The sequence below is a fragment of the Anabrus simplex genome, chromosome 1, assembly GCF_040414725.1.
Source record: "Anabrus simplex isolate iqAnaSimp1 chromosome 1, ASM4041472v1, whole genome shotgun sequence".
Lineage (NCBI taxonomy): Eukaryota > Metazoa > Arthropoda > Insecta > Orthoptera > Tettigoniidae > Anabrus > Anabrus simplex.
This window is the reverse complement of record NC_090265.1, coordinates 173017525-173040870: the sequence shown is the minus strand read 5'-3', so window position 1 is coordinate 173040870 and position 23346 is coordinate 173017525.

The following is a 23346-nucleotide window of genomic DNA, read 5'->3' as shown; positions in this document are numbered from 1 at the left end:
CTATCTTCAGTTCGGGTCTCAGAAATTTTTTAACCTAAAGGGCGAATTCTACCATGTCCAAAAAAGGAACTTAGATGCGAAAATGAAGAGTTTTTGCAATTTGTACGTAATAATTAGATGCCAATATTTGCCAAGTGCTACGACTCTCTTGCCAGAGTAGCCATGTATATGACGTCATAATTCATCCCGTCAACCTGTGGAAGGTCAGCTGATGAAACTATTACGTCACGAGGCAACATCGGACATTTAAATGTGCATACAAACACAAACCACGCATCCCATGGGTTACAGCAGAAAATGAGCACTGCACATCACATAATGCATATTTATGATATAAATTCACCATAGAAAGCACAATGAACGATTCAAATACTGGAAATTAAAAACACAGGAAGAAAACATCAGAGATCGCTTCGATACCACCTGAGCGCCCGATCCTATGGAGCAATTTACGGTTCCCAATTTACAAAAGCGCGTGCATGTGTAGGTATCAGAAAAACATGTACGAACGATATGAAACGATAAGTGAAGCAGCAATGAGGAGCGATACTACCTTTATGCTTGCCAGTAACCTACCGACCAACCCACAAAACGTGTTATTACTCGCACAGCAAACGTAAAACGGAGGCTACATTACATTGCAAAGTGCACACAGTAACAAGAATAGAACGTAGTGTATTCAAATGGTACTCACCGAGTAATATACAAGGTTATTTTCGTATCCAGTGCACGTACTGCCGGTACACTTAAATTTGAAAGCAGGCACAAAGTTAGTTCCATCGCATTTTGAACAACGCACATAAATACACACGGAATGTACGAATCATCCGGTACGGAGTTATTCACACAATACCGCACGATGTCTATGTACGAAGCATTAATTAAATGAATATTCGAAACGTGAATTGACAGTAATGGTACATGTACAACGACCACGTGGTAATGGCGACTGGAGCTCCAGCCAATCACCGCCCCTCCTTCTTCGATTTACACATGCACACTTGAAGTACCAACCTAACGAACGTAACCACTTAGCGATAGAGGACATGACGTCACGGATGATGGAACGACGGCCTGTTTCAATAGCATGGACGCAGAATGCAATAAAATCACACGCTATAATAAGCAGCTTACTCACCTTATTGAGGGTACTACTCTGCGATGTGGCGCAAAACCCCTAACAGCACTACTTACCTGTTTATTGGCGAAGAGCTTACATCATATGATTATCGTTTCCCAAATATTTTTACTTACACTATTCACAAGTGCTATACGCCATGGGTATGCATTAGTTTCAATATCCAATTCTGTTCCATGGCTATGTACATATTTAGATGTACCCACGCTCATCAGGACCGGGGGTGTTACACCACTTCCCTCCGCGAGGAAGTGTTGGCGGGCCCGGCTGACGTCACATTCTCGCGGTTTACCACATGGGCTGTCTATGGAGGTATAGAGGGTGTTTGTGACGTCATACTTATGACGTCACGATGATTTGTGATTTCTACGGTGAAATGTTAAATAATTAAATTGGTCGCGCATGCGCAGTAGCGAAAAATCGGACTTAGTTTTCGGATATTCATTCCCTGTCTCTCTCTTACACCCTATGACGTCAGGAATGACGTATCACCCCTCCGTCAACAAGTAAACATGGTCGCCATGTGCTCCACCAGTCCTATAAAGTGTCCTCTTTAGTGTTCTATATGTCAGGTAATAGTACAAAAACCTAGTTTTTTCTCACCTCTACTCCTTCTATGTACCCTATTGAACATATCTAATAGCATATAACGGCGCCTACAAGTGACCTGGAGATAGCGTAAATGTGTACCGTAACCCGGATCAGGCCACTCCCAGTCTATGAAGCCAAGAATAACGGCCGAGAGGATTTGTCGTGCTGACCACACGACACCTCATAATCTGCAGGCCTTCGGGCTGAGCAGCGGGTGCTTGGTAGGTCATTGCCCTTCAGGGCTGTTGCGCCATGGGGAAACAGGCCACTAGGTCTGTATGTGAATGGCTGATTATAATTTTAATAATAAGAAGAATTGTTATGGGGTTTACATAGTTGTAAGAAAGTGGGTGGATAGAGAAAAGATCAAATTTTTTAACTCTAATATTCGAAATGTTATTTCTTTCGTCGGTTTTTGTTTATTTTTCAGATTCTAACCTTTGATAAAAAATAAGAAATAATCAGGTACAAAAGAGGTGAGTTGGATAGCTGAAATTTTACACAATTGCCAAGAGCACTACTGCTATAATCAATTACAAGTAAGTAGACCGGGCTCCAACATTTACAACAAATACTCTCTAGAAGATTACTCTACAAACTTTACAAGATCCAAGCCTCTCAGTGGCGCAATTAAACTTTTACATTAGGTAAACAACGACCAGTTTCCACTGTCTTACTCGCCCGACAGTCTACATTGCATTAAATAGGTTATAGAACAAGAATAGTTAACTGGGGCAATAAGTGCCCATTCTACCTGGTCTTAGTAAAAAGAAAAGGTTAAAGTTATTGGCCGGAAATCAAAATGTTACAAGGCGAACACTTGCACTCCTTGAAATACACTTGAAAATACTTAAGACCCTATGTGGGATTATGGCCCGAAGTTAAAGAGGCTAAGTCTATACTACGGAGGTGACTAGATATAGGGAAAGATTTACATTACAAAAGAAAAAAAGATTTACGAAACCATAGTCACCTCAATACCAAGTTGAAGGGGAATAAAAGAGGGTTTACATCTTTATTCCCTAAGCTACCCTAAGGACTTTAGACTTGTTTGAAACATTACATTTCAGATTACATTACGAAATAATTTGAAAGCTTCCCTCAAACTAGCTCTCTGAGAAAATTAAATGATTACAAGATATCTGCCATTACCATGAGCTGGAGGGTCTTCGGAAAATGGGCGAGGGGTATGCCCTGCCTCCTCCATGAGCACACTCTACTGCTGAACTCAAGCGATTGAAAGAATCAGGACCCGAAAGGTCCCATCTTTTATAGCGGAGAGGAAGGATCCAGAATTCTCTGGGCCAAAACCTTGAACACACCCATAAATTTGATTGGTGATTAAATAAATTTCTAGAATTCCTTTTGCTTAACATTTTCCACCGGCGGGAAGAGGTAGAAGTGCTGATAACCTTAGAGCACACAAAACATCTACAAACAGTTCAGTTTTACCAAGTAATGACTACCAAATTTCTCTTGAAAATTAATTGTCCGTCCTCTCACCAGAGGGAGCACATAAATCCACAGTAGAGACATCTGACGTTAAACGTTCAAACTTCTTCCACTAGTGGTTTCAGTGTTCGCCTTTTAAAAAGCGCCTAGTTTAAATGCAAGGAATGGTTGTACCTCCGGTACTGACCTCCACCAACTAAAGTCTTTCCACAGTTGATGCAGTTGCTATTTTTTACATTATGAAAACTATAGATCGAAGTCAAAGAAAGTTCATTCAGCAGCTATTTTGAGAAAAATAACTCTTGAAGTTCTTATCATGTTGTAGAAGTCCGGTAATGAACGTCCAAGTTTGACGGCAAGTGCGGCCGCCATTGTCGAACCCCGGACCCCCCCAAGTACCCTAAGACACGTCTCTCCCGCTACCTTGAGAGGGGTAGCCATGGTGATGGTCGCCACGGACCAAATATTGAAGTACTGCCGAAAGGTGAAGTGGGCAGTTTTGGAACCGCATCTCAGCCCTTGCCACAAATAGTGGTGCTCAAGTTTGTCGTAGAGAATGAGACTGGTCCAGAGCGAGGTGGGCATTTCTCCCCAGTTGTTAAGACACGGACTCAGATGACAATTAGGGCACTGAGCAGTAATACCCTGGTCGACAGTGACTGTTTTTATGGAGGGAGTTTGTTTAAACTTTTTGTTGGTGGAGCAGTTAAAGTGGGCGGCATCAAGGACGAGTGTGTCGAATCCGGGCACAGGCTTGGAGGCAGGGGCAAGGTAATACCAGAGAGGAGGGTAAAATTAAAAAAATACTGAAGGGATGGTTTTCACCGGAGATAGCACCTCAATAAATATTTTCATTTAAAATTTTACGCAGTTAACAGGGGCAGAAATGCACGGTCCGTGAAATCTGGGGGCAAGCTTGCCTGTAGGCCCAAAACTTCTCACCACGACCTGATATCCAACCTTGAAATTTGTGGACCTCCGTCCACGAACATATCTCCCCTTAACTTTTTCATGAGAAACTTAAGGTTACTTCTATCCTTTCTCCACAGATCCCTGATATTATCGGGATCTATTGTCTCTGGAAATATCTCATTGACAGGCCATAGATTATACAATGGCGTGTTAGGAACAAAATTGAACACGAGAGTTACAGAAGTAAACGTGTGTGACTCGGAAAAGCCGAGTTGAAAGCGAAAGATAACTAGTGCAGAAAAGTATCCCACCTAGAACGGTCTTAATGGTGAAAAACGATCAAGGCAGATGGAAGATTACGGTTAACGTGCTCAGCAAGAAATTGTTGTGGTTAATAAGTAGATGTTGTGACATGTGAGAAGGATAAGTCAGAACAAAATTTACGGAATAAATTAGAGGTAAATGCGTTGGCAATACCGAAAACTATATATTGACAAGGATCAAAAGAAGAAAAAGAAATAAGGCAAGAAATGGTAGACTGAGCGGTGGCCAGCTTAGTCGGAAATAGTCTTGAACACCTAGTGAAACCATCTTCACACACAAGGATGAGTTTTTTGCCATTCCTCTTAGATTGGGGGAAGGGTACGACGTAATCTATGTATAAGCGTTCCATAGGGATGGATGCTTGATGAAATGACAATAACCCTAGCTAAATGGACAACGTGGGCTTACTTAGCATACATGATTTACATGCTTTAGCCATTTCCCTCATTTCGCCATCCATACTCTTCCCGATGAACATTTCTATAACTTTTCTCTTGTTTTGAAGATGCCTAAATGTCCCCCTAATTGCATTTCATGATAATACTTGAAGATCATGGCCACAAGAACAGCTGGAACTACAACTTTCATTTTGTTCATGCCTCGAAGGGCAACACAGAACCCTATTCCTCAGAACATAAGGGACAACATGATCCCCAGAAGAAACGGTTTCCATAGTAGGAGCCAGCACTGGATCTTCCAGTTGATATGTTTCGATGTAACGGAATAATACTGGGTAATCAGTCAAAATAGCAGTAACAAAAGGAGGTAAGGAAATAGAAGGAGAAGAACTTTCCTCCTGCTCAATGGGATCAACGTCACCAGAAAACATGCGGCACGTCAAATCGAAAAGACGAAATACGGAGAGCCCAATGTGCCGTACGTCCTGTACAACGGGGCCTAGCCAAAACCTAACTTAGAGCCTGATTGTCGGTTTCTACCTTAAACTTAACATGTTCCAGATACAGGGCTAACTTCTCCAAAGCAAACAGGACTGAAAGTCTTTCTAACTCAAAATGGAGCACTTGGCTTCTTGAGCCGATAAGGTCCTAGACGCGTAGGCAGTAGGCCACCTTCCGATTTCAGTTTCTTGAATAAGGACAGCAGCAACTGCAGATGATGAGGCATCGGTTTGAACGATGAATTTCTGAGTGAAATATGGCATAGCAAAGACTGGGGTGTTACAGAGAGCTAAGTTAAGGTCTTCGAACGCAGCTTGCTGCGATGGCCCCCATTCGACTCGACACTTTTCCTATGAAGTAGGTTTAGGAGCGCCGCCCTATTAGGGAAGTTGGGAATATATTTCCTGAAGAAATTCAAATGTCAATGAATTTAGCAATTCCTTTAATATCTTTAGGAGGCTGAATGTCACAAATTGTCTGCGTTCTAGAATGGTCGATTGAAACTCCATCGGACGACAGAATATGCTCTATGTAGGACATAGAAGACTTAGTGAAAGCTAACTTAGACAATTTTACTGTCAATCCAGCCTTACGGAAGTGATTTAGAACTTCCTTAAGATAATCTAAGTGTTCCTCAAATGTTTCAGAAAACGCCACGACATCGTCAAGGTAATGGTAAAGATAATCGAATTTGATTTTGGAGAAGACCCTAGCCAGTAGTCTAGTAAGAACAGCTGCGACAGTGGAGAGGACGAAAGGCACGCGGTTGTATTCGTACAAGTTCCAGTCTATAGCGAAAGCAGTCAGATATTTTGATTTTTCCGCTAGAGGAGTTGATTGTTGGCTTGTTTAAGATCTAGGGTGGTGAAGAATTTAGCTTTAAGAAACCAAGAGAAACATGAATTAAGATCAGGAAGGGGCAATGATTGGAAAACGACCTTACGGTATAATTCCCCGTAATAGAATACAGGCCTGAAACCGCCTTGGTATTTCGGTACAAGAAAAACGGGCAACGAACACACCGACTTTGAAGGTCGAATAATGCCATCCTTCAACATTTGACCTATAATCTCCTTAAGAGCCTTCGTCTTAGGTGCAGGCAGCCTATATGGAGGAAACATTGCCGGAATAGAATCCTTTATCTCAATCTTGTATTCAATTAGGCCAGTAACCCCAAGGGTGTCCGAAAATACATCGGCAAAAGACTGACATAACTTTCGAATACTCTCAGCCTGGTCCTCAGGTAGATGTCTACGGTCTAACAACATCTCACTCTGGGTAGGCGAAACTGAAGAAGATGGAGTGGAATTACATTTTAAAAGAGGAATGTGTAAATTACTTTCAAACTTGAATGTGCAAGACTTGCTCTGTTGGTCGAGCACAAGACCAGAATGGGACATGAAATCTGCCTCCAATATCACAGGGCATGACAACTGTTTGATAACATACAACTTAGTTTTCCAGGTAAAATTAGAAATGCGTACTTTAGCATGAATAAATCCTGAAATTCATAAGGTTAAAGAATTCACAGAAACATAATTCACAGGAGAAAAACAATAATCAGGAAATTTACAACAAACTTTCATTTTAGCATACCACTCCTCAGAAACGAAAGAGCAAACACTTCCAGAGTCTAATAGAGCCGTGACTGGTTCGTTATTTATCTCAACTTTACGAAAGGACACAAATCTTGGGGTCTCAGAGTCGATTTTAAGACATTCCCCTGGGCCTTCAAAAGATAAATTAAAGAGGGATTTTCCTCAGCGAGTTTGGTGCCCGTCTTAACCTGGGCTGAGCCTTGGGTAGCTTAACTTGGAGACTCAGCCGGTTGCGCTAGTCTCTTCCTATCGCCTAAGTTAATGGAGGCAGCACCAGAATTAGAACGCCTGTTAGGTGAAGTACAATTTTTGGAAAGATGAGAGAACGACCTCTTTTTCACTACGTCTGGCCCTAGAGAGGTCCTTGCACCATAGAAAATTTTGAAATGCTCTTAAGCAACATGGCTAAGTGGTGCTGCAAGCTACTCAGAGCTGGAGAAATAATCGGAGACGGCATTAGAAGTTGAGGTGGTTAAAAACAGTATTACTGATGATGAAGGTTGGAGGTTGTTGTGGATGACTAATTCCTTGTACAGAAGGGGCAGAATTTTGTAGTTTGGGGTCAACAGGTTCCCTACTTTCAGAAGATTCTTCCGTTTGTACATTTATTTGAGGAGGATAGTCATAATTAGCACTAGCGTCTCCAGACAATAATTGATTGGCCTTATTTGACAACTTAGAAATATGTTCAAGTAGAATATTACATATACTGGCATAATCGTCCTTCATTTTCAGAGATAATATGTCCCTGGCCCTATTGTAAAAATGGAATAACCTGCCTTGAACACGCTTAAATTGATTTCCAGAAGAATCACCTACTTCAAAAAACTTGCAACACAGGCAAGATCGGTGACATTAGCGGTGATGGTGGACAGAGCCTCATCAATATCCTTTTCTCCATACACCGCAACACAGACAGGAACATCTAACGATTCTTCAAGTCTAGCAGTGCCTGTAGCAACCGTGTCACCAGACTGGACTTTCTAACTAAAAGTTCGTAAATTAATTCCTCCTTGCGCAGATACCACGGTGCAAGGACCTCTCTAGGGCCAGACGTAGTGAAAGAGAAACTGACCAAATTTGGAAAATTCCAGAAACGGATACCTTTTTAGAGTTCGGTTTCAAGTTTTATGAGCAGCCATCAAAAGGAGCTTTATCCAGACTCATTCAACCACGCTCTGCTACCACTTGTTACGGGGATACCGTGGTTTAGACAGAAGTAAGAAAGTGCGGGCATGAATGGGTGGATAGAGAAAAGATCAAAATTTAAAACTCTAAAATTCGAAATTTTATTTCTTTCTTTTGGTTTTTCTTTTTCATATTCTAAACTTTGCTAAACAATAACAGAAATCAGGTACAACAGAGATGAGATGGGTAGCTCAAACTTTACACAATTACCAAGAGCTCTACTGCTCCAGTCAATTACAAGTAAGGAGACCGGGCTCCAAAATTTACAATATAAGAGAGAGCGTCCTTGCTCCATACAATTACTCACTAGGAAATTACTCTCCAAACTTCACAAGATCCAAGCTTCTCAAAGGCACAATTCAACTTTTACATTAGGTAAACAACATTTCTTTTTCTATTTGCTTTACGTCGAACCGACACAGATGGGTCTTATGGCGACCATGGGACAGGAAAGTCGTAGAAATGGGAAGGAAGTGGCCATGACCTTAATTAAGATACAGCCCCAGCATTTGCCTGGTGTGAAAATGGGAAACCACGGCAACCTATCTGCAGGGCTGCCGACAGTGGGGTTCGAACCCACTATTTCCCGGATGCGAGCTCACAGCTGCACGCCCCTAACCGCACGGCCTACTCGTCCGGTAGGTAAACAACGACCAGTTTCCACTGTCTTACTCGCATTAAATAGGAAATAGGAAATAGAACAAGAATAGTTAACAGGGGCAATAAGTGCCCATTCTACCTGGTCTTAGTAAAAAGAGAAGGTTAAAGGTATTGGCCGGAAATCAAAATGTTACGAGGCGAACACTTGCAGTCCATGAAATACACTTGAAAATACTTAAGAGCCTATGTGGGCTTATGGCCCGAAGTTACAGAGACTAAGCTTATACTATGGAGGTGACAAGATATTGAGAAATATTTACACTGCAAAAGGAAAATACTTAAGGTTTACGAAACTATAGTCACCTCAATACCAAGTTGAAGGCGAATGAAATATGGTTTACACTCTAGACTCCCTACGTTACCCTAAGGTCTTTAGACTTGTTTGAAAAATTACACTGAATATTACATTACGAAATAATTTGAAACCTTCCCCTCAAACTAGCTTTCTGCGACAATTACATGATTACAAGGTGTCTGCCATTACTTTCAGCTGGATGGCCTTCCGGTGTTGTGCGGGGCATACCCCTGCCTCCTCTATGAACACACTCTACTGCGGGACTCGAGCGATCGAAAGACCACATGACCGGAAAGTCCCATCTGTTATAGCAGGGAGGAAGATTCCAGAATTCTCTGGGCCGAAGCCCTAAACACACCCACAAATTTGATTGGTTGATTAAATAAATTTCGAAAATTTCTCATTGGTTAACATTTTCGGCCGGCAGGAAGAGATAGAAGTGCTGATAACCTTAGTACTCGAAAAACAATCTACAAACAATTCAGTTTTACCAACTAACGACTACAAAATTTAACTTGTAAACTAATTGTTCATCCTCTCACCAGAGATAACACATAAATCGACAGTAGAGGCATCTGACGGTAAACGTTCAAACTTCAACCACTGGAGGCTTCAGAGTTCGTATACCAGATGGCCTTTTAAAAAGCACTTAGTTTAAATGCACGGAGTTGGTGTACCTCCGGTACAATAATAATAATAATAATAATAATAATAATAATAATAATAATAATAATAATAATAATAATAATAATAATAATAATAATCATCATAATCATAATAATAATAATAATAATGGGCCGATGACCTTCGATGTTAGGCCCCTTAAAACAACAAGCATCATCATCATCAATAATAATAATAATAATAATAATAATAATAATAATAATAATAATAATAATAATAATAATAATAATAGACTCTTATAATAATTTTATTAATTTTACTATACAGTAACTACTTCTAAAAATTTTGTAGACGCCAGGTTGGCAGAATTGGGGTACGTGTATTTCAGCACATTTAGATATAACCGATTAGGCCAGGAGTGAACCTCCCAACTTGGCTCAGAATGTCAGTGCTTCTTTTTCTGAGAAATTTAGTCCGACTAGTAATGTAATACTACTAATAATATTAAGAATGAAAATTATTATCACTATCATAAATGAACAATATGAAATCGTCTTCATGTATCCCTCTCAACAAATCGTGAATTTATTTCAGACAATTCACTACAAGAGTACACATCGTAACTTAAGAAAGGGATCTACTGAAAATCCCTCAGTGCAATGAGTATAGTATCATACAGTACACATTTGTTGGGTAGTTAATACATTAAATGAACTTTGACCCAAAAAAAAAGGATATATTTCTATGCTTTCAGATCAGTCCTAAATTATAATATTTTCTACAAATTGCCACTTTCAAAATGTAATAAAACAACGAAATTTAAATGCCAAAGCGTGTACTGGAAATACTTCTATTAAAAGCTAAAACGATGAATATTCCCACGAAAACAGCTAGCAGGCACCAAAATAACTTCGTCATTGTGACCCAATGAAACGTCGGTATGTTGAATATAGTTCCATTTCCTAGAGTAAGAACTCTGCAGATTGCTACAGTGTTTTTTTTTTCAGCGCTGTCTTCGGGTTAGTTTTCATTTCTTAGAATTAGAACTATTGAAAAATGCTACAATAGGTTCGTGTTTGTTCAACACCTCAGCCTGTTTCCAGTTTCAACCGGGTCAGGAAGGAAATGAATGAAGTCCCCCATCTAGTGGCTAGGATAAGAACTGTGCCGGCTGCCGAAACTTGTCGCTCTACTCTAGGGCAATGATTAATGACTGACATATAAAATGATACTGGAGAGTGTTGCAGGAATCGAAAGCCTACGGGACTATGTTTGACGCCAATTCTCGGCTACATGTGTAGGGCCACTTTTTGTTAGGATGTGCATCTTTGTTTCGTTGCTAAAACTTGAACGATATGTCCAACTATTGTCCCTATCCTCTACTGGGTTGGATATGTAGGTGATAAATCTTCGCAGCTACTTCTGATGACCGGGTGCTCTTCCTGACGTCGGCTTCATCAGAGGAGGTAATGATATAAATTGCCTTTGCTGGCGAGACGCAGTGTTTGAAGGGGTCAATGTCTTATGGTATGGGCTAGAACAATATTTTTACTTTCATTGATCTGTCACCGTCTTATCCTTGGCTTTTACAATCTAAAAGTGAATAAGGTATGAGCGATGCTAATAATGCCATTCCTTATTCAGCAAGTCTCTGCTATGAATGGCGTGAAAGTGTTGACCTTAAGATCGTTTGGTGCAAGCATTCCAGTGGGCCTGGCAGACTGATATGTAATAGCAAATACTGGCTCAGTGCGGAAAGCAACGAGAAACTACCTCACTCCTCATTTCCATAGTACTACTCTTCAGTGATGCCTAGGTCGTCTATGACAGCTAATGGTGGAGCTGTTGAGGATTCAACCAGCCTTCGGGCTGAGGACTGAATATACATACATACAATGACATGACATTAATTACCTGATATTGGCAATAAGAAGGGAGAGGGTGCCGGCACATACCGTACACCTGTCCAATAAAATCAAGGGAACTACTCAAGGCTTAACCCACCTTAACACAAGACATTAAGCACCACCATTCCACTTGTTGTCTAGAAATTATTTCGAATTTAAAACTTTCACATTTTCTAGCCCTTACCGGTCCAACGACGGTTTCGATTCAATAGACGTGTTTTTCGTCACGTCTTTTAAGTAGCGTTCACAAGCTCATGAAACTGTTCCTCCTGTTATCCTTACCCATTGAAATAAATCATACATCACAACTTCAACCTCACAGTCGACCTCGTCAAAATCAAAAACTAATACAATATCCAGGTTATCGAATTATTTCGTGGCATCAAAACTGACGTTGTTTTTTTCGGAATTACCGGTTATCTGAATGCCATTCACGGGGGATTCTGCTGTAAAATCACAAGCAACAAGGCGAGGAAACGCTTTACAAAAGTCAATACCAGTCCATTATATAAATCTTTTCTATTGTCCTGGGACAAGTTGGAACGCTGGTTAGGTCCGACCTGCGTTCCGCTATTCAGCATGCATCTTCCACCACATTAATTTAAATAAACTGGTGTTATCACATTAAGTGGTCATCAGCTGAAATATCTGTGTAGCCTGCGTTATATTTCACCGGTAATGTTCCCAGCGTCAGACAATGGGGGTAAGCTCAACACTCGCAGTTTCGAAACTCCTCGCCATTTACTGCTATTTATACAGACTTAGTCATCTACGTATTCCGCCTCAAATTTATTTTAACATGTTAAATATATCAACTTTAGCTAACATAGCAACAAATAGTACAATGAAATGACTTGAAAATAAGTCCAGCATAGTGGGCCACGTTACAAGACGAAGGGTTCGATCCTGGTTGTGTTGGGTGACATTCGAGGCTATTGGAAAGATAAAAACACATTAATTATCTTCCAGCATGACTTCCGACGCCCTGACGTCATAAGTCCTATAGTAGCTAAAGTGATGTTAAACAAATTTCATCCTTCATTATATATATATATATATATATATATATATATATATATATATATATATATATATAAAAGGAAAGCAAAGTTATCTCCGTACAGGCCATGAAGGCCCTTGGAAGGGTGGAAGGTAAAGGCTTGCACTATCCATAACCTCGGCACTTGGTGGGGTAGAGTGGTAATCTCTACGCCCGGCCATCTTTGCCCCAGGAATTAACCTGGTACTCATTTTTGGTGTAGGCTGAGGTGACCCTCTGGACCATATTCACCTGCGGAAGTGGAAATCGCGTATCTTAAATTTTCATTATATAAAGCTTGATTATACTAAATTTATACCATTTTAATCTTAAATTTCTGCCACATTTCCCGCACCTTGGTAGGGTCAAGAGTGTTATTAACTGTATTACACGTATGGACTTGGCCCTCGTCAACGACTGGATGCCGTTCCTGTCACCACGGGCGTGCCTGATTAATAGCGGGGGTGGGGGTGAGGGAGGGTTTGGAAGGGTGAAGATTTCTCTCTCCCACATTTGGAGCACAGATGCTTGGCACGCATGATCTAACGTAAGTTTCCTTTGAGAGTTGAAATGTAAATATTTTTCTTTCATATGTACTTTGTTAATTCTATTTCATATACATTTGGAACTCAGACGGCGATAGTAGTCTCTTCTTAATCCGTTTTCCCTCCAGGGTTGGTTTTCCCTCTGACTCACGGAGAGATTCCACCTCTATTGCCTCAAAGGACGTGCCCGGGAACGTGCGGCTATGAGTCGAGGGATATAACTTTGGAGGAGGACCAGTACCTCGCACAGGTGGCATCGCCTGCTATGCTGAATAGGGGCCTTATGGGCGGGGGGGTCGGTAGGGATAGATAAGGAAGCGGGAAGGAAGCGACCGTGGCCTTAAGTTAGGTACTATCCCGTCATTTGCCTGGAGGAGAAGTGGGAAACAACGGAAAACCACTTCGAGGTGTCTGAGATGGGAATCGAAGCCACCTCTACTCAGTTGACCTCTCGAGGCTGAGAGGATCCCGTTCCAGGCCTCGTACCACTTTTCAAATGTCTTGCCAGAGCCAGGAATTGAACCCGGGTCTCCGGGGGTGGCAACTAATCACACTAACCACTACACCACAGAGGCAGACGCGTAAGTACTTATTAGTTGAAAATATTGAAGTTTGTATTACCCAATTTTGTCCTCTCCGTCTTCTTTCCAGTCTTACGGGTCTGCTTTTGCATTTCAGGCGACAGTTGGGAAAGGATATCCAGGACTTTCTTGAAAATATCTCAACTTATTTGTACGTTATTCTTCTTCTTCCTACTCTCCTTCTTCTTCCGGGGCCGATGACCTTCCATGTTAGACCCCTTAAAACAACAATCATCATCATCATCATCATCATCATCATCATCTTCTTCTTCTTCTTCTTCTTCATCATCATATTCCTCTTCTCTTGTCTTATCCCCATTGGATATCGGCTGTCATAAGGGCGATCTGTTTCTAGTTCTCAGCAACTCGGAAAAGACTGGGGGGTGCTGAGCCCATATCATTCTCGTACATTAAGTAGCCAAGGTATTCTTCTTCTTCCCCTACTTCTCCTTCCTTCAATTTTACCTTATAAGATAAGCTGAAGGACTCTGCATTTATCATTTCGAATGTTATGACCAAAGTACTCAAGTTTCTTGTTTTTGGAGTTGTGTATGACCTATAGCTACTTGTTCAGGCGGTGGAGTACTTCATTGTTACGTATTCTGCCAACCATGATATTCTGAGCAGGCATCGGTAGTACCAAATATCAAAAGACCGAAGTTGTTTGGTGGTGTTCTCTGTTAGGGTCCAAGTCTCGGCACCATAAATAAGACAGAAAATACATAATACGGAAGTAAACGAAGACGTAGATTGATCTTAATTTGCCTGTTACGGAGAAGTTTGCTCATTCTCTTGAATGCAGTCCTTACCTCTTAAATTCTGGACCTGATTTCTGCAGCATTGTTCCAGCTGTGATCGAGTACGCTGCCGAGATACTTAAAGCGTTAGACTTGATGTGCCAGCTGCTGTCAAGATAACAGGTTGAATGACATTTTCGCTTACGACTAGAGACGAGAATTACAGGCACTAAAAGCAGTTAAAATAGGGAGGCATGTAGGCTCTTATATAAGCCAAAATAGGGATTTAAATAGGCACTAACGTGTAAAATAGGTAACAAATTAGGCATGAAAACATTACTTATAATTTCATAATACACTCAATTACTATAAAAGGAATTTACAACAGTTTCAATGTTTTCCTGTAACAATCTTGTTCTCCTCTCATACATAATGTTTTTGTACTGAGAGAAAGCTCTCTCAACATCACATGAAGAGATTGGACAAAACTTCAATGAAGTCACTTCATCTGGTTTTATTTCGCTGACAGCAGCTACCGTCCCAGAGGCTGGGTCAAAACTTCCCCTGACTTCTTCCACAATCCTAAATGACTCCACCAGGGGCATGCCACACTTCTCCAACTTGGTGATTGCTTCCGGCAGCTTGTTGAAATTTGAAGATGCTCTGATTTATGCAGGGGCATATAAGCTCCCAACACGGCAGTGCATAGGTCTGAAGATGGTTGTTGGTCGCTGCCCAAAGTGGATTGGTAGAAAGGCTGCGCTGATACAGATTTCTGTACTCGTATCAGATGCAACGCAGTATTTCTAAGTTGATGTATGAGGTATTTTTCTCACATTTGATCTGAAAAATAATAAAATTGACATAAATTATATTGTCCCTATATCTTAAATTTCTACCAATGGGCTAGTTGGCAATAATAATGAGTAAATATCATGCATTTTATCCATAAAAAAGACTATTAGAGATGATTGTTCTAGAAGTACAAAACTTTAAAGTAGGAACAAGGGAATTACTCATTTACATGGAAATATGTCCTCAAGGATATTCAGTTATAATTTGTCAAGATCGTGTCGAGTTCACTGGGTGAAAAATATAATAAAAAAGACGTGAGACGATACCGGAGTAGCGTAAAGGAGAGATCCGTTCTTTTTGTTTGCCACGGACCCACCAAGCTGGCCCCAGCAGTTTTTCTTACTTGTATAGAAGAATGAAAATGGAGGCACTATAAATCTCAGATTTGTGAACATTTTATTTGTTTCTATTCGCCGGCTTTGGTCAGCCAGGTCAGCTGTCATGAAGACTATTTTCTGTTGCCTGGAATAGATACTGCATCATGTGTACCCAGAAGGCCGCAACCCTCGTTGAAAACTAAAAACCGCGTAATTTGAAATTGTCGTGACATGTGCCCATAACCTTATTTTTGTCACAATTTAACAAGACTGTAGAGGGGATGCTAGAGGCTTATTAACCTGGGAGCTTACGTCCCTCAGACTCTCTTTGCTTCCCCCTCCCCTTCCCCCAAGCACAGCGGCTACTTACCGCACCTCACCAATCAAGACCAACGGTCTTTTCGCTGGCCTGGTCTTGTAAATATAGTCTTGGCAACCTCCTAAAACACGTTGTGGCATCGTCCTACCCGGGCTACATTGCATATGAAACTTGTGTTTCGCGAAGGCTTAGCAGAAGTGTAATAGAATTCACGATTTTTAAAGGGAGTTTTAAAAATTGCATTTCAGTTGTAAATCTCTCTTTTCACAGGAAATGAATCACAGTTCAAAATACCGATTTAATTTTCCTCCATTCTGTGACAAGAGATCACCCACGTTCCAAGGCCTCGTTCAGTAATTTAATGATTATTTACATTTTAGCAATATAAATTATTGAAAGTTCACGACTAATACAGCATTGCAACAAAACAACTTGCCACAACACATAAATTAATAGGCCTATATATGCTACAATGAAATGCGATCATAGTTCTCAGTCATAAAAAAGATAAAAGGAGCAAACGAACTTACCTCCTTACAGCAAGCTTGACAGATCCGTAGTGAAATTGGGATCTCCTCTGATCCAGTGCTTCAGTCAGTAGGACTTCAACGATTTTTCTTTGGGCATTCCCACAAACACACTTCTCCCACTTCACAATAAATCACATCACGATCTGAACATAAAGCGTACACGTACAACAGTTCGCATCGATATGGACGTACAAGGGCATATGGGTTGTGCAACATTGTTCGACGTTGACTGGTTCTCGCATATGTCTTACGAGGTTAGAGGGGTTGAAGGCTTCGAGGTCAAATTGTTCCTTGTTTCTCCAGATGGAAATTTCCCTTCTGAGAATTCACATTTTTATTCGTGGGATAAACAGATATTGATAAGAGAGATAATTCTGTCGAGCACACTATCTACAATGTAATGCACTGGAAGAAAATCGGCTATTTTAAAATACAGTCAAAGTCAACAAATAGGCAGTTACACTCCGAATAGGCACAAACTCCTGAAGTAGGCATTTAGAGGTAGAATAAAACTAATGAAATATAGCTAAAAAGACCCTAAATCGGATTTATATCTCAAAAGCCTACGTTTCTGAACACAGGAATAAAATAGGCAAATAGGCGAATTCCCGTCTTTACTTATGACCATTACTTTGGTTTTTCGTGTTTAAACATAGACCTGCTGCAGCACTGTGTTCGACCACATAGTTTAGTAATGTCTGCAGAGCTTCAGCACTTATTGCAAGCAGAACAGTAGCATCTGCATATCGCAGATTATTTATTGTGATCCCATTGACAACGATGCCCTCCTGTTTTCCTTCTTGTGCTTCAGAAAATATATTTCCAGAGTAAATATTTAACAGGAGTGGAGATAGAACACAGCCTTTCCTCACTCCTTGCTTTCTTTCAATAGAACAGGTGTTTGTACTGTCAACTTTAACTGATGCGGTCTGATTCTAATACATTGGCAATAATTCGGATATCTCTATCATCCATGCCAATATCATGTAGGATATGCAGAAATATTTCATGTTTCACATGGTCGAAAGCTTTTTATAATCAATACAACAAGCATATACATCCACAAACATATCTATGCATCTTTGTACCAAAACCTGCATCCCCAGCAATGCCTCTCTGGTACCAAATTCATTACGGAAACCAAACTGGGTGCTACCAATGTAGGATTCACATTTGCTGTATATTCTTGCATGTATTACTTTTAGGAAGATTTTGAGAACATGGCTCATAAGGCTTATGATTCTATAATCCCCGTGAGATTTAGCCATTGTATTATTAGGAACAGGGATGAATGTTGATGTAAAACAGTCAGAAGGGTTGATCCATTGGTGTATAACTAATTGAATAGCTCTATCAGAGTTCCTAATGATTGGTTTTCTTGAAGAATTATTAATATTTTTCAGGTGTACCATCCGGTCCAGGTGTTTTCTGTTTTTGCAGTTCTTGAGGGCATATTATACTTCGTGGGGCGTTATTAATGATCCTTTATCCGTATCACAAACAGAAGAACATGGTCCCCTATTATTATGGAAAAAGATCAGTCACATAGACTTTCCAGCTGTTCCGTTTTTCTTCACGTTCGATGATGACCTTTCCTTGAGTGTTATATAACAGTCCATTTGTCTTCCAGGTATGTAACACTGCAGCTTCTCTAACCTGTTTGTGCACGCTAAAAGTGTCATGCTTAGATTCACATTGTTCCATATCCTTGCACTGATTATCCAACCATTCAATGTTTGCCCTTCTAATCATTTAGCGGACTTTGGTCTGGAGTTCTTTATACTCATCCAAGTTCTTGTATTTTATCATCCACCGTTGGTCCATCAAATCAAGGATTTCATCAGTCATCCATTTTCTTTTTCTAACTCGTTTGCCTTGCATTAGTTGACGATTTTCTGTATCCAGTACAGTTGTATTTTAATCTACTCCATATGGTTTCACTGTCGTTTGGTGTTTCAGTCTGGTTGGATAACTGTTCACTTAAGTGTTTCAGTACTTTTTTCTATTAATGTTTGCATCTTGGAGTTTAGCAGCAGTAAATTTAGAAGTGACAAACTTTTTTGATCTTCTTTAATATCAGCTTAATTGTAGCGACCAATGGATTATAATCCGTTGAAACACATCAGCGCCAGGATAATTCTTGACTGACCTAACGCAGTTTCTGATTCTCTTTTTAATCAATCTGATTACTCACAATCGTTGACTCAGTTTCATCATTTGATTTCCAGGTGTAAAATCTCCGTGCTAGTAAGCTATAGAAGGTATTTGTCACACACACAAAAAGAGCTTTCCTGTTGACAAAATTGAACAAAACTGTCCCCGCGATCATTTCTCTCACCCAAGCCATAATTGCCAATTATGTCCTCACACACACCTTTTTCCTAATTTTTCAGTAAAATCTCCCATTAGTATGGTTATTTCCGAATTTTTGGTTATTTTTAGGACTTTATCAATGTCTCCATAAAACGTTTCAGTAACAGCATCAGTCCCATAGCATGTGGGAGCATATATTTGTATGACATTTGTATCAAAAGGTTTTGAGTTAAACTTGATCCATAAAACTCTGTCCGATAATGGAATGACGGATTTGACTGCATTATTTTCTTTCTTACCCAGTATGATGCCAACTCCATTTAAATTATTTCGTTCGTTCACCCTTGTAGAGGGAGATATATATACGTGTTTTACCGATCTACATTTAAGACGTATTCCAGTGACGAATACGTTGATATGTTTCTCATTTATGGAGGTATATGACAGAAGTCATACAATTGAAATGTCTGTAATATAAGCGATTTACTGAAAGAAGAAAATCTGCAGCCAATATCGGTCGTTCAGGAGCCTTGAACGACGTGCGTATTCAATTGACACCGAGCTCGATAGCTGCAGTCACTTAAGTACGGCCAGTATCTAGTATTCGGGATATAGTGGGTTCGAACCCCACTATCGGCATCTCTGAATGTGGATTCCTGTCGTTTTCCATTTTCACAGCAGGCAAACGCTGGGACTGTAAGTTAATTAAGGTCAAGGCTCCTTCCTTCCCTCTCCCAGCCTTTGTACCATCGTTGCGTCACCATAAGATCTATCTATGTCGGTGCGAGGTAAAGCAATTTAAGAAATAAAAAATCGGGTGGTGTTAGAAATCTGTCGTCTCCCAAGTGCAGAGGTTGGCCCCATAACATGCTCGGCCACTCCACTCGGTGTCTGTTATGCGTATATTTCTTTCTTTCTTACTCCGTTCACCGTCCAGGGTTAGTTTTCCCTCTGACTCAGGGAGGGATCCCGCCTTTACCACCTCAAAGGCAGCGTCCTGGAGCGTGAGACTTCGGGGCGGGGTGTATGAAACTGGAAAGGATGACCATCTGTTATGAACTAGGGTCTTGTGGAGGGATGGGAAGATCGGAAGGAATAGACAAGAAAGAGCGAAGTAGCGGGAGTGGCCTGAAGTTAGGTACTTTCCAGGTATTTGCCTGGAGGAAAAGTGGGAAGCGACGGAAAAACACTTCGAGGACGGCTTAGGTGGGAATCGAGCCACCTCATACGCATTCGATCTCCCGAGGTTGAGTGAACCCCTTTGCAGCCCTCGTACCACTGCTCAAATTTCGCGGCAGACCCGGGAATCGAACGCGATTATTTGGCGATGGCAGCTAATCACACTACCGATACCACAGAAGCGGACTGTGCGAGTGTTACCAAACATTAATAATTTCATCCGCACAATTCACAGTTACATCAGAAGTTTCACAATGCGACTTCGATCTCTTATTCTTCCTCTTCTTCTTACTATTATTACTTTCTTCTCCTTCTCCTCATTCTTCTTCTTTTACTTCTTCTTCTTCTTCTTCTTCTTCTTATTATTATTATTATTATTATTATTGACGTTTTACCAATTTCCTGGGTCCGATATTTAGCGTATTGCAGTCAGAGGACCTACCTGACGTCAACCCTATGTCGAAGGATGTATTAACTAATGCGTGCTTTTTTAAGATGGTACATTGCGTGTAAATGAAAATATATGTGTATTTAGTTGAGTACAAACACCCAGTTCCGGAGGCAAAGAGAAAGACAGGTATTCTGGCCATTAAGCCACGCTGAGTTGCTCAGAAGATTGAGGCGATGGCCTTCTGACCCCAACTTGGCAGGTTCGATCCTGGCTCAGTCCGGTGGTATTTTGAGGTCCTTAAATACGTCAGGTTCGTGTCGGTAGATTTATTGGCACGTAAAATATCTCCTTCAAGACTAAATTTTGAAACCGCAACTCCTCCGAAAACCGTAAAATTAGTTAGTGGGCTGTGTCTTGTTTGAGTCATTAGTCCATAGACTAGTTTGATGCAGCCCTCCATGCTACCCTATCCTGTGCCAAACCTTTCATATCTACGTAATTATTGCATCCTACATCTGCTCTAATCTGCTTGTTATATTCATACCTTGGTCTACCCCTACCGTTCTTACCAACTACACTTCCTTCAAAAACCAACTGAACAAGTCCTGGGTGTCTTAAGATGTGTCCTATCATTCTATCCCTTCTTCTCGTCAAATTTAGCCAAATCGATCTCCTCTCACCAATTCGATACAGTATCTCTTCATTCGTGATTCGATCTATCCATCTCACCTTCAGCATTCCTCTGTAACACCACATTTCAAAAGCTTCTATTCTCTTTCTTTCTGAGCTAGTTATCGTCCATGTTTCACTTCCATACAATGCCACGTTCAACACGAAAGTCTTCAAAAGCATCTTTCTAATTCCGATATCAATGTTTGAAGTGAGCAAATTTCTTTTCTTAAGAAAGCTCTTCCTTGCTTGTGCTAATCTGCATTTTATGTCTTCCTTACTTTTTCCATCGTTAGTTATTTTACTACCCAAGCAACAATATTCATCTACTTCCTTTAAGACTTCATTTCCTAATCTAATATTTCCTACATCACCTGCCTTCGTTCGACTGCACTCCACTACTTTTGTTTTGGACTTAATTATTTTCATTTTGTACTCCTTACCCAAGACTTCATCCATACCATTAAGCAACTTCTCGAGATCTTCTGCAGTCTCAGATAAAATAACAATATCATCGGCAAATCTCAAGGTTTTGATTTCCTCTCCTTGGATTGTGATTCCCTTTCCAAATTTCTCGTAGATTTCCCTTACTGCCTGTTCTATGTAAACATTGAAAAGGAGAGGGTACAAACTGCAGCCTTGCCTCATTCCTTTCTGGATTGCTGCTTCTTTTTCAAAGCCCTAGATTCTTATCACTGCAGACTGATTTTTATACAGATTGTAGATAATTCTTCGTTCTCGGTATCTGATCCCTATCATCTACAGAATCATAAATAGCTTGGTCCAATCAACATTATCGAATGCCTTTTCTAGATCTAAGAATGCCATGTACGTGGGCTTGTCTTTCTTGATTCGATCCTCTATGATCAGACGTAAAGTCAGGATTGCTTCTTGTGTTCCTACATTCCTTCTGAAGCCAAATTGATCTTCTCCCAACTCAGCTTCAACTTGTTTTTCCATTCTTCTGTAAATAATACGTGTTAATATTTTGCAGACATGAGATACTAAACTAATGATGCGGTAGTTTTCACACCTGTCAGCACCGGCTTTCTCGGCTTTCTCATACATCTTGCACACTAAATGAAATAACCTTGCCATGATGGTTTCTCCTAAGGCAGTCAGTAATTCAGAGGGAATGTCATCAATTCCAGGTGCCTTGTTCTTATTTATGTCACTCACAGCTCTGTCAGTCCGACTCGTTGGCTGAACGGTCAGCGTACCGGCCTTCGGTTCAGAGGGTCCCGGGTTCGATTTCCGGCCGGGTCTGGGATTTTAACCTTAATTGGTTAATTCTAATGGGTGCATGTGTTGTCTTCATCATCATTTCATCCTCATCACGACGCGCAGGTCGCCTACGAGTGTCAAATAGAAAGACCTGCACCTGGCGAGCCGAACCCGTCCTGGGATATCCCGGCACTAAAAGCCATACGACATTTCATTTTTTTCACAGCTCTGTCAAACTGTGACCTCAAAATTGGGTCTCCCATTTCATCAGCATCAACAGCCTCTTCTTGTTCCAGAACCAAATTATCTACATCTTCACCTTGATACAACTGTTTGATATGCTCCTGCCATCTTTCTGCTTTGTCTTCTTTCCCTAAAAGTGGCTTTCCATCTGAGCTCTTAATATTCATACACCTAGATTTCCTTTCTCCAAAGGTTTCCTTGATTTTCCTGTATGCAGCATCTACCTTTCCCAGGACCATACAGCCTTCGACATCCTTGCACTTCTCCTTCAGCCAGTCTTCCTAAGCTACCTTGCACTTTCTGTCCACTTGATTCTTTAATTGCCTGTATTCTTTTCTGTCCGCTTCATTTTTAGCATTCTTGTATTTTCGTTGTTCATCAATCAGGTCTTGTACCTCCTGAGTTATCTACTGATTCTTAGTTGATCTTTTCTTCCTTCCTAACCTTTCTTCAGCAGCCCTACTGACTTCATTTTTCATGACTGTCCACTCTTCCTCTATTCTGTTTCCTTCAGCCTTTTCCTTTAGTCCTTGTGCAACATGTTCCCTGAAACAATCCCTCACACTCTTTTCATTCAACCTGTCTAGATCCCATCTTTTCGCATTGTTTCCTTTCTTCAATTTCTTCAACTTCAGATGGCATTTCATGGCCAACAAGTTGTGGTCAGAGTCCACGTCTGCTCCTGGAAAAGTTTTGCAATCCAGCACCTGGTTTCTGAATCTCTGCCTAATCATAATGAAGTCTATTTGATACCTTCCAGTGTCTCCAGGTCTCGTCCACGTATACAGCCGTCGTTTGTGGTGTTTGAAACAAGTA